A 12,774-nucleotide genomic window follows, 5' to 3' on the forward strand; every position below is an offset into this window, starting at 1 on the left:
TGAGAGTCCCTAGGGAATTTGGGTTTGATGAGAAATACATATAAATATTATAATCTGCGACAGATACAATCTTGCTCCAATATTTTCCACTTTATTTAAAAGGAAAGCTACCTATTTTGTTCAGCCCCACAGTCTGGAAGTTACAAAGATAAAAGGACCTCTCAGCACGAGCAAACTGCAAAACGTATTTGAAAATAAATTTGTAATGACAATTGGCATTAAAGAATTTATTTTCAAATACATTTCACAGCCTGTTCATGCTGAGGGTTGCTTTTATCTTTTGAGCTGGATGCTGCTAGGCTGAGCAGAGAGGAAGAGTTTCCTCTTAACTCTTTCAGTACCACACAAACAGCAGAATCCATCGGGATTTTCTTATAAAGTACTTATACCTGCATTAGACAAACGTTGCATTACAGGGGTTCAGTTTCTAGTCCCAGGAAAAGAAGCAGATAACCACAGCTCTCTGAGCTGATCATCTGACACCTCCTTTTAAGTCAAAGAATATTTCTTCCTCAGTATAGTCCCTTAATGCTTTTTCTCAACAGAAATCCCGATCGCTGTGCTAACAGTGCTTTTCTGGTTAGCCACAAATCACAACAGCTTCACCTACTAAGTAGCAGGCACACTGCGTCAGGCCAGAATTTTCCATCTCCCCCGCGGGAGTCAGCATCTTGCGTTACAAATAGCTCCTTTGTTGACAAGGGAAAGGCAAGCTCTGCCTCCATTTCTGGCACCCCTTCCGCTTCGTGCGCCTCGATCTTCATTGCAACTCGGTTGCTTTTAAGGTCACAAGATAAACCCAGATCGCTGCTGAACAGTCTAGTTGATCCTCCACACCTCTGCCTTCCTACAGTCATTACTATCCTTTCCATTTGGGCGTTCACACAGCTGCACAATGAGCCAGGACGGGAAACAAACCCAGCAGAAATCAACCTTTCTGTTTTGAGTCCTTTTTCAGCAAGATAGTTCCCTGGCTTGTCCAACTGCATAGCCAGACAAATGTCACAGAGGCAAAAGTTAAGAGGGTGGGAAGAAGTCAGGCGCAGGGATGTGCTGGAGACCTATTCGCAGCATTGTGAGTTTATGTTGGATTTTAAAAGTAATTGGATAACCGCAGACTAAAACACAGGTATAAAAGAAGCTTCGATATCAAACTCCAAGAGCCTAAAGGAAGTTGGGACGTGGAGGAATATACATTACCTAGGAGTATGAACCACCTAGAGGTTGTGCTGCGGTGCAAATCTGCCCATTATTTTCATTCCTGGTCTCGTACTGTTAAATAGGGAAACTGGACGTAAGGAAACAAAGGAGAACAAGAAAGGCCTAGAGAGAGACTTCTCAGTGTCACTGGAGCTTAGATCAGGCTGTAAAATGTAATCCTGCCTCTGTGAAAACTCCATTTCTCTTCCTCTGTGGGCAGAATGTGGAGAAAGGGAAATCAACTGAAGACAGGACTTAAGTAGTAAAAATTACAAGAGGAAGACATTCTGAAATACGGATTTTTGCCCAGCTTGCTTTGTGTCCGGAGCAGGTGGGTGGGAGGAAAGTCAGAAGAGGTATTTTGGATCACTGCATCCAGTCCCCAGTTATCCCTATCAGATCACATAATCCCTTTCATACACTTATCATGTCTCACCTTAAAAAACATTTTATCTTTTGGTTCACTATTACCCTCTGAAGGCTCTTGCAAAATTGTCCTCTTCCCTTTTCCAGTCTAAATGTACGTAAAGCTTCTTGTCCCTGTGCCAACACCTAAAACAGCTCTTCAACTGCGGCGTTTACCCTCCTGCCTTCACGACTGGCAAAACGGGTCACCTCCTGCCCTGTATTTGTTAGGCTGAACAAGCCAACCTCTCCTAGTCCCTTCTCACAAACAGACTCTTCAGCCCCCTGATTTACAATCAGGAACTGAGGGAGCTGGTCTGGGGAGGCTGTAAGTCAGCAGCGGGTTATCCGAGTGCTTAGGCAGAAAGGCTTTTCCAGGGAGCCAACGGTGTGCAGGCTGGCAGGAAACCACACGAGCTGCCCAGTCTCTCTCCCTGGTTGCCATCAAACATTTTCACACAGTAACACAGCAGTGTTGAATGTTTTCAGGAAAGTATTCCACCCAAAAAATTCAACTGGCTCCGCAAAAATTTGAAAACGTCTTAATCCCTAAGGGAAGTCAGGTAAGAGGGAGCGAAATTTGAGCTCTACAACCCACCTCTCTACTGATGGTAGGCAAATAGTAACAGAAGCATTTAAAGAATCAAGACTGACACAACCAATACCTACATTTAAGGCAGGAACAAGCAACAGCAATCCCCCTGAAAACCTCATGACTACTCAGACCAAAGCCAGAGTGAAACAGATAGATCTCAGCACTGTACAGAACCTATTACTGCCTTAGCATGGCCTTTTTGGTAAACATCCCAAAAGAGATGATCACTGACTTCTTTTCTGAAACATCCCTCCTCTCCCCAAATAAAAAAATCTTTCTTGAAATACAGTACAAATCAGGGCAGTGATTTGAAGATGGATCTTACAAGAACACTCTGATAAGAAGGTCTCCCACTCGTGCTGATAGTGGTAATGGTTTAAAGTAACCCTATTCTTCCAACGGGCTCACTATGGATTAACAAGTTTTCACAAAACACGTCGAATATGTGCAAGCTATCCCTTTGACTGGTTAAACATCCTTCATACCCATCCAGTTCTGCATTCACAAAGATAATCAGCACATACCGTAACTGCAAACTGAGTAGGATCCATGGATATCCAAGCCCACATCTAAGAGAATAATCAAGATGCTAGAGAAAGCTCTTGTTGATCCAACAGCTGCTGTGCTCAAGGGCTGTTGATATGGAAAACTTATCAATACCAACGATGAAGTTATGAAGTTGGAGCAAAGGCACATACCAAAAAGGTATTCATGGAGAACCAAAAATGCTGGATGAACCCAATTTACTGGTGTGATATTTACCTCAAGAGGAGCATTCTGGAAGGGGAGGAAGATGACTTCTTTGCGCACATAAGATTAAAAAAGGCAGAAAATAGGAGCTCTGGCACTCCTCACAGCTGCTCTTATTGAAGTTGATAACACGGCTTCCACTAGCTTTAGTAATACTGATTCATAAAAGAAAAAAAAAGGGGAAAACAATTCATAATAGAGCGCACTTCCCTGGTACAAGAAAGGTCCTCCTGTACATGAAATCTATGACTGTATTATGCTACTCACAAACCATTTTTAAGCATACAGTGTTATTGCTGAGCAACATTTCTGTTTGTTCCTCTCATGAGCGGAAGTGGTAATTCTTGCAGGCAATGTTGCTGTGCTGTACTAATATTGCCAGCGCTTGGTGTGTCATTCAAAAGCTTAAAATGATTAAGAGAGCTACAGAACCTTGAAACATTTTGAAAAAGTGACAGAAGAAAATAATAAAATCATTTTGCATTGCGTCTTCCACACTGGACTGAGATGTGTTCTCCATGGCTCCTGCAGAAGAGCTGAGGTGCCTCTGCTAAGCACTCTCCCATTTTCTCAGAACCTTTTGGAATTAGGATACTACAGTGAACATCCTTTACAGAGCAGGTGAGCCCTGGTATCTGTGCAACTATGGCACTTGTTTTTCCATAGATCCTTCCCTACGTGAACCCCTCCATTTCAGAAAAGCTCCCAAAGGCAGTGGGAAGCCACGACATTTTGGGGTCAAATATGCTGCTTGGTAAGCTCAACGACTGAGTAGGGTCACATTATCTCTGAGTAAGCATTTTTGCCCTCTGGCAGACAGCTGAGAGCCTGAAGTTTTACAGATAAGAAAATACTTGTATCCACGCCATCCTGGCAAAGTTCAGGTGAGCTCCTTCCCTCCTGACCTCTTTCAGATGACTCTCTGTGGAAGGGAGACTAAAGCTGTCTTATGAAACAGTGACAAACATGCATTTAGAAAACAGTGACAGGAGAAACAGACACAGAAGGGAAAGGCAGAAAGGACACGATGCTGTTGGGACATGAAAAGTCATGGAACAAGAATACAAAGTAGAGCATGGAAATGATTGTCTTGATGAAAGCAGGAAAAATACCCAAGCCTGCATCTGCTACTAAACACATTACCAAATTGATGCATCAGCTAATCCCATTTGTCTGTCTTATCCCAGCAGAATACCACTGCAAACTGCACATCTGCTTTGCTGGCCCATACTTTCCTGCCTGCTCTCAAATGCCAGTTCCCGGCACTGTCGGTAACTATGGACAAGGCTGAGAAGGCATGAGAGCTTCCACTAAAACAATGAGGCTTAGAGGGACGCCCCGAGTGCACTTCTGAGCTGTAAACCTGCAATCCAGAGCGCTGTCTGGTGCTGCCAAGCCCACTAGTGCCAGAACCTGCACAGGGGCTCTTCTGAGACAGCATTATTGTGTCTGGCCTAAACCACCACCATCAGCTCCATTTGGACTAATTACTGCCAATTTGTCCTTACACGAATAAAGAAAAGAGTAACTACAACCCACCATTTCAATTTATGTCTTTCTTTCCAGTGAGTTAGGGAGCAACCAGATGAGATCAACTGAGGTGACCAAGCAGCTCACTGCCACTGACATGACTCTGTTCTTGGCCATGTGCTCCCACTGCTTCCCTACGTCAGCTCCAGTGCTCATCTGACCTCTACTGAGGTGTTTTAATTCTCCAGTCTAGCAGGAAAAGAGTTTTCTGCCATATCAGCAAATTGAATCAGCTCCCCAGGAGGCAGTTAAGCACCACTGGTAACAGAAAAGAAAGCACGGGGGCACAGAGCAGAAGGGGGAGAGGGAATCAAGACTGTCTTTTTGGGTGGCATCTCTGTTTTGTTAGTTAAGCTGGTTGAATGATCTTTTATTATTTTACCCAAGTTCAGTCCATGGAAGTCACAACCCAATCTGATTTAAATTGTATCAAATTACACCTCTCAAAATTAAATAGGAGCGTCTGTAAAGGGTTTTATACCAGTTCAGATGTAAGAATTCAAATTTACATCCAAATTTACATAGCCAAAATAAGAGGACCCCCCAATAAAGGGCAGGAAAAGTAAAGAATCACATGCTCGGTCTTTTACTTTTCTTCACTCCTTCAGTTGGTACAATTAACAGGAAGTAAAAGTGAAAGTGCTTAAGCAATGTGGAAGCTTTCTACAGAGGAATCAAGGGCTCCACAGCTTCATATTGCTCCCAGCTTACCATGTTCTTATAGACTGAAAGACTGAGCAGAAAAGGCAAGGTCTAAACCATCTTCTCTGTCCTTACAGCTTTAGAGGAGCTGCCTTTTATTTATCTACAGTATTGTCATTACATTCACCTAATAACATTACATTAGGTTACATTACCTAATAACATTACATTAGGTTACATTACCTAATGACTAGGTGTTCCAGTACCTGGTTGTTAAATAGATAGCACACAATTCTCTTTGGAAGTTGCATGAATCAATCCTAGGAGATGACCATTTAAGTAAAACAGAATCAGATCATTCTCTTCTACACACTGAAGTGGCTTAAAGCTGCCTTACTTGAGCAGCTGGGTATTCTCCTTACACAGCGGACCTCTGGGTTGATTTAGGCAGTCAAACATCAAAGCCAGCTCTGAAATGTCTTTAGAAATGAAGACACATAAACCAGGTGACTTCTGGCAGCTTTTCTGCAAAGATCAACTCTCTGCCTTGCTATTAGCTGTGCATCATGGGTTAATTTCTCAACCATTGCATTCACTTTTCCATCATTACCTCATGGAAATCACTGTCATCAGATTTTAATAGGGCCCAAAATGTAACAGGATTCCAAAATCACTTAATGCTATTGGAGAGAGTGAGACAACCCAAATAACATCTACAACGATCAGAAAGAAACATGGGATTTGGGCCTTCCCAAACACCTCATTAATGACAGCTAGAAAGAAGGGCTTTCTATGGGCAAATTGTCCAATAACAGCTTACTACATGGCTTCTTTACTCTCCCTCTGATAAAAGTGGACCTCAACTTTGCGCAGGGCTCAAGTGAGGACAGCAAGACCTGTTTCAACTTTATCATTCCCGAGTTATTCTACATTGAACTGTAGACATGGCCTCCAAAGAACACACCCCCAAAACACCAATTCCTTCTGACCTACCACCGGTGTCTTAACTTTTCATAACATCTTCCTCTCATGACCTCCTTTACCTCTTCTTCATGGCTCCCCCCCCATCTCTGAAAAAATTGAGATAAATACTTTATTTTGAGACATCCCTGAGAGGCAGTAGGTTGTCATTCATTCAGTCTTGCAGACTTGTCTATGCCTCAGTAGCCCCAGCTGTGAAGTGATAAAAACTTATTCACCTTTATAAATTACATTGGACTTCTGGGGAAAAAAGTGGCTGAGTCCCAAGTAGTGCTGAAAGTCTGGCCTGAATCACAAAACATTATTTCAAACAGTTGTATTTAGAGCTTCTGATATGTAACTCAGACTATCCTTATCTATATGCAAAAGATCCTGACTTTGTATTTTTTCCCAGATTCTCCAAAAAACGCCAAGATTTGCCTTATTGACAAAACAAATTCGCTCTGGGAAGCTTGCTGGAACATCAAGCACGAAGTACAGTCCACAAAAACCTCTTCTTCCTGTGGAATTTGACTCTGAAGAAACAGAATCTTTGTCTTTCCTTTTCTCCCAAGCTAATCTCCATGAAAAAGAAGAAAACTCTTTGCAAAACACAAACAAAGTACCTGAAGGGACACTACCACAGATCCTTTTCCCAAAACATGAATAGTTATATCTGACACAAGATGCCCTAGGGCACTTATAACCCTCAGCTCACATGAAAAGAATGAAATAGTCTTAGCATCCTTCACCTTTCCAGAAAATCTGGTCCTTGCTGCTAACAAAAAAAATAGCTTGTTTTTAAAAGAGTAGTTTCTGTCTCATATTGTGCAATCAAATCTCACAGGTCTTTAGCACTGAGTCTACTTCTGTAAATTAAACAATTTCCCAAATTACCTCCTTTGGTAAGATCGCAAAACTAAAAATTATTCTGTCTAAAAAGTATTCTGCAACACCTTAAAAAAAAACACCAAAACAGTATAAGAATTTGCCTATTGTTCAAACAGCAATGAAAATAACCAGCTACATTTGGTTTTAAATGTTCTGCAGCTCCTTCAGATACCCAAATTAGGATCAACATCTTTCCCTCCTACACTAGTCCAACAAAGGATACTAGTCAATGTTTTTAACATAACCCAGTCCGACCAAGGATCCACCTAGCCTAGTGCCCTGTTTGCAAAGGTGGCCATAAGCTGATGCTCAGAGAAAAATAAGAATTTAGAAGAAGCCTTTATATTATCCGCACATAAACACATGTAATACGTAAGCCTCCAACTAATACTCTCTCACTTCCCAGCTATTAATGAAGGTTATCAAAAGCCAGGCTTGACAGTGGTACCCCAGGGGAGGACGAGAGACAACAGACATAAGTTGAAACAAGGGAAGATCGGGCTGACTATAAAGAAACACTTTTTCACCATGAGGACTGTCAAGCACTGGAGCAGGTTGCCCAGAGAGGTTGTGCAGGCTCTGTCCTTGGAGGCTTTCAAAACCAGACTGAATAAACCTCTGGGTAAACTGGTATGAGGTAGGTGACCCTGCTTTCAGCAGGATATTGGACTAGAGACCTCCTGAGATACCTTTCAAGCTGAATTATCCTATGATCCTGTTTTTCATCTGAGGACCTCTTGGGCTGGATGTTGCTTCTATGTATTCAGTTACCCTCAGTTTTACTTTTATATGCAGTCTTCTCGTGAGCCTGTGTAAAATTCTATGATTCTATGAAGATTCTGTGATTCTATGAACTTCTGACAACTAGTTCCTCCACCATCTGACAAACCATGTCCTTTGCTTTGATCCTAGCTCCACTGAGCTTCATTTCAGGGCCCTGGGTTGTTTTCAGGTGAAAGAAATATAAAAAACATCAGCGGGGGAAGAAAAGAAATACATTTAAAAAATTATTTTAGTGTCATTTATTCACAATATTTTTAGCACATGAAAACCCTTTTAATAAATACCCTGCACTGCATTTCCCGATTTGGAGGGGAGGGGGAAAGGAGGCTACATATCACAACTTGCTTCAGTTACCATTACTGGCTGTCAAAACTTCTTAGCACTGTGCCTGCCTGCACAGCACACCTTTGGAATACTTGCATTGGATTGTTAAAATGCAGAATAAGTTTTCACCTCCAGCCATTGCACAGACACAGAAGTGTAAGAAGGAAGAATTGCTGGTCTCACACCTGCTGGAGCTCCAGCTGCCAGTCTCAGTCCAGGCACCTGGACCCAGTGGGTACAGAGAATGAGTGAAGTTGTCCCTCCACAGATGGTATAAGACAGTATCATCACAACCTGTCCTGCTCCAGGGATTAGCAAACAGTTTCAGTCACTATCAGGTATCCTTCAAAACTCTAATTCAGTTAAGGCAGAGTTCACTTTTATTCTCCTGACTAAAGATGCTCTGTGGATAAAAGCACAGCTTTCCATCTTCTGCACATGAGTGAGCCAAACATAGTGCATCAACAGTTTGTACAGATGTGCCTGGTATGCTGTAACTGTCTGTGTTTTAACAGTGACACCAAACATCTTCCACCACCCCACAGAGGAAGGTGGTGATCCATCTCCAGAGTATTAAAGTCATATTTGCTTCTCCCTAGGAGTGCAATATCAATACATAATCTGGACAATTGACACTCAAGAGACCACAAGGCTAAGAGGAACCACTGGATAATCATACCTAGGTTTTTTTTTAATCCATTAGCTTTTTAAATACCACTCAGTTCCCTCATAGTAAGTCCAGTGATTAGCACCTAAATCATTCATTTTGTTTTGGCATCAAGCCACAGTCTCTGGTTATGCCTCTGTCCATGCCATTAATGACTGTTAGGACCCAGTATTTCCCCCACCATGAAACTACAAACCATAAGTCACTCCTGCATCCTTCTTTTTGATAAAATAAACTGATTGGGCATCTGAAAGGATTTCTCCCTTCATAGGGAGGGATTTTTTCCAACAATAAAGATTTATGGTTTATTTCTTTAACCTCTCTAACTTGGTTATATTCTATAATGGATGTAAATATTTGGACTGAGGGCCACGTTCAGGAATTTGGGGAAGGAAACAGTTGGAGACAGACTGTTTTCCAGGATACAGCCTCCATTGCTTAAGTATGGCTTTTATTCCTTTATCCTTATACATGCAACTTGCCTTGTTGGCTGGGGCCTGTTGAAAAAAAAAAAAAGTAGCTAAATGCAATAAACCTGTAACACACCTCTGTCCTCACCTTTATTTATTCTTCAGGAATCTCATCTCATTTGCTGATTCTTTCAGCAGTGTTAACTGTATTTACTTTCAGATCACTGAAGATGTTGAACAGTGACAGGCTCTGTACTAATCCTTAAAAAACCCAAACAAACCCCAACCCCCAAACAGTAAGAACGGCTACTCAAAATTTATCCCTTGATTACTACTTCTTGAGATTTCTCCTTAGCAATATGACTGGCAGCAGTGAAAAACCAGTGAATCTAACTTTGTCTCCAGACAAACAACTAACCTGCAACCCTGCCTTAAAATGCTTAAATTCATCGCTTCCAATGTGTTAGAAACTGTAACAACAAAACAAGCAGAAGAGATCTGGGAAGAGCAAGATGGGCAACCCTGCTCAGTGAGCCTCGTGCGAAGGGAAGATAAATACGTTAGAAACAAATTCGAGATCCACTGAGGGAGTAACATGACAATTTCTCTTTCCTTGCACAGTAATAACTCAGGAGTAACAGAATCTGCAGCATATTTGTTTGTTCTTCCTTCACAAATAGCAGGTCCACCACCTCATGAAAACAAGTGTGTTTTAGAAAAACATTGTCAAGAATGGAAAACAAGAGTTCTTAGTCTATAGTGAGGAATCTTGCTCATTGCAGATAGTTATCTGCAGATTTCTGACCTGTGCATCATGCTGTTACCTCTTATAGGTGAGTCAGTGACAAATTCTTCCGTTCACATTTGAAAAAAAGATGATGTTACACATCAACCTTCAACTGAAACTAGTAATACAGGAGAAATCTACTGCAGCAGCCATGTATCTGTAGGTGTTCAGGGGCATCGGCTTTTCTTTTTCACTTCAAGAAAAAAAAAATAAAATCCTTCTGTTGCACCATAAAGAGCTTGATTAGAAGAATAATGCCTCAGGCAAACCCTAGAGGTAGAAGCAACTTGAAAGGAACACTGTGCTGAAAACTAAGTTGATGCAATATTAAACAAGTGAAATCAGGAAAACGGGGGGGGAGGGGGGGGTAGATCTTAGAGAGCCAGATTCTGAATTCCTTTACATTGCTCTGACATTAACCTAATTTTGCTAATTATTGCAGAATTGCTAGTTGTAGCAATTACACCATTCACTCATATGAATGTAATATACAGAACCAGGCCCACAGTTCTCTATCTACATCACAGAGTTGAACACACAGACCCGAGGTCCACTGCTCCTGTGGCAGATCCTGAAACATAACCAACGTAGTTACATTTGCGACAACCTCCGAGTGTGTTGCCATGACCCACTTCCCTGGTTAGTGATGAGTGGTGATGGAGAAGGTCATGAGGAACTGCATCCATGCAAACAGAGCATCTTTTCTATATTAGAAATGGCCCTTGGAACAACGATCGTGGTTTACTGATTAAACCACACAAAGGAGCTGGCTCCTCTCTGGAGATTTGTCTGGTTCTGTCCAAACCTTTCAAATGCATCACTTTGGGGCTGAGATACTGCCCGAGATATCACAGGCTAGATACACACATGCACAAACACACAAGTTTTCAACAATGAAAAAGGAAGGGTTCCCAATGAAATGCTCATCCAGCCGTAACCAAAACATCACAGTTCTTTCACACTGTTATTATTTCCTTACAACACAGAAGCCAGCTGCGCATTTTTTAGTTACATCTCACCTTTCACCTGTTACCATGAGGCACGTTCAATTTGTCAAGTGTCATATCAAAGGATTTTTGAAGATCCTTATTCAAAACCAACAGGATCAATTGCCTGGAGAACCAGCATTGTCAGAGGCACACAGTGACACCACTGTCAGTGCTACTGCAGTCTGGGGCCACCACTGCCCCACCTCTCTGCCCCCAAAGTCCTTTACCGCTTGCAGTAAAGGTTATCTCACCCTGTAGCAAGGGGCAGGAACTGACTGATTACAGTCCATGACAGGTCCTAAATTCATTCTGAGAATGTAATTTGGATGTTGGTTTTGCAACCTGTTATTTTCAGGAAGATGCCAAAGTGCGCAGAGGTATCAGCTTGCCTTTAAATACCCAGGGCTTTCTGTCCGCTACGTACTTCAAGTTTCACTCCAAACACTCGTGCTTAAGGTGGCATTTGGGTAACCATGCTGAAAAAGATGACAATCCTTTCAGCACTGCTGGCTCTGATTCTGGTCAATCTGCTAAAGGCACAAGGTGAGTCAAAAACATATCGGCAAATCAATCTTTGTCAATTTGAAATAAGATTCAAGTTCCAGAGTGTACTTATTCCCAGATTATTTTTTTTTCCTCTACTCAAACTCCTGCTTCAGCTCTCTGATCCATAAAAGCAACTATGTGTTGTAACTTGGCTTTTCAAACCACCCTCCTCATCCATGTAAATTCCTTTCATTTTGTTTGTAGGTACCCCTGTCAGCCCTGTGCTTGAGGCAACGAGTGTGGAGCAAAGCGGAGATCCCAGCAAGCAACCAAGCACAGAGCTCCCCCTGGACTACAGCAGAGACCCGTACAAGGAGGAAGGCACGGAACAAGTTGGGAACACCGGCGTGCAAGAAGGCGATCAGGCCACTTGGGAGCTGAGCGGAGAGCCAAGTACTGAATCTACCCCTAAGCCAAGTGCAGAGCCAAGCAAAGAACCAACCCAGGAGTCAACCACTGAAATATCTGGTAAGACCCATTTTATCTTTGATTGTCCATGTTATTGTTATCTCGATTTTGTTACTCCAGCACTCCTACCTTTCCTGCATTAATTGGGCAAGACTTAAGAAATACTGCTTTTCCTTGTAGTCTGTTTCTGGCTGGGTGTCTGTCATGCCAGAGATCTTGCCACCTTCTGCTCCTCTCCTCCTTCCAAAAACATAAATAAATTGCTAGTAACGGAGACAAAAGTGAGACTCCTTAAGACAAATTGTGTTGTTATGGATGAGTTCATTTTACAGCTGTATGTGAAGTGAGGAGGTTACACCTCTTCTCTCCATGAAAGAGGTTTCTTTTGTGGATTTAGTTAATGCTGGCTTATAATGCGCATTCTTAATGTGAGAAAACAAAAACAAAAACAAAACCAGATTTATCTGGTGGAGTTACATTGTTATGAAGGCCTATGGTCTGCCTGAGTGACATTTCACTCTGGTGAACCTCATCTCTGTAAAGATGATCTAAATTATCCCCTACAGAAGAAAAACCTGAAGAGGAGTCAGAAATTCAGTGACTGCAAACCAGCAAAGGGTCTGTCGTATCATCTATCCATATGGAGCTCTCACCTGCAAGGAGGTGGTGTGATACATCACCCAAAGATCTCGTCTTGAACAGTATTACATTTGAAGGCTCTACCCTTTGTCCCTTAGAGCTGTCAGCAACTTCTCCAGAGCTCACAGCAGGGCACAGAGCATGGAAGGGGATACAAAGAATTACTTTTCCCCCATCTTCACCAATTCCCACCATGCTTCTAATATGGCTAGCAAGACCATCTGACAGTGACTTAACCTTCCATATTC

The sequence above is a fragment of the Gavia stellata genome, chromosome 6 (genome assembly GCF_030936135.1).
Source record: "Gavia stellata isolate bGavSte3 chromosome 6, bGavSte3.hap2, whole genome shotgun sequence".
NCBI lineage: Eukaryota > Metazoa > Chordata > Aves > Gaviiformes > Gaviidae > Gavia > Gavia stellata.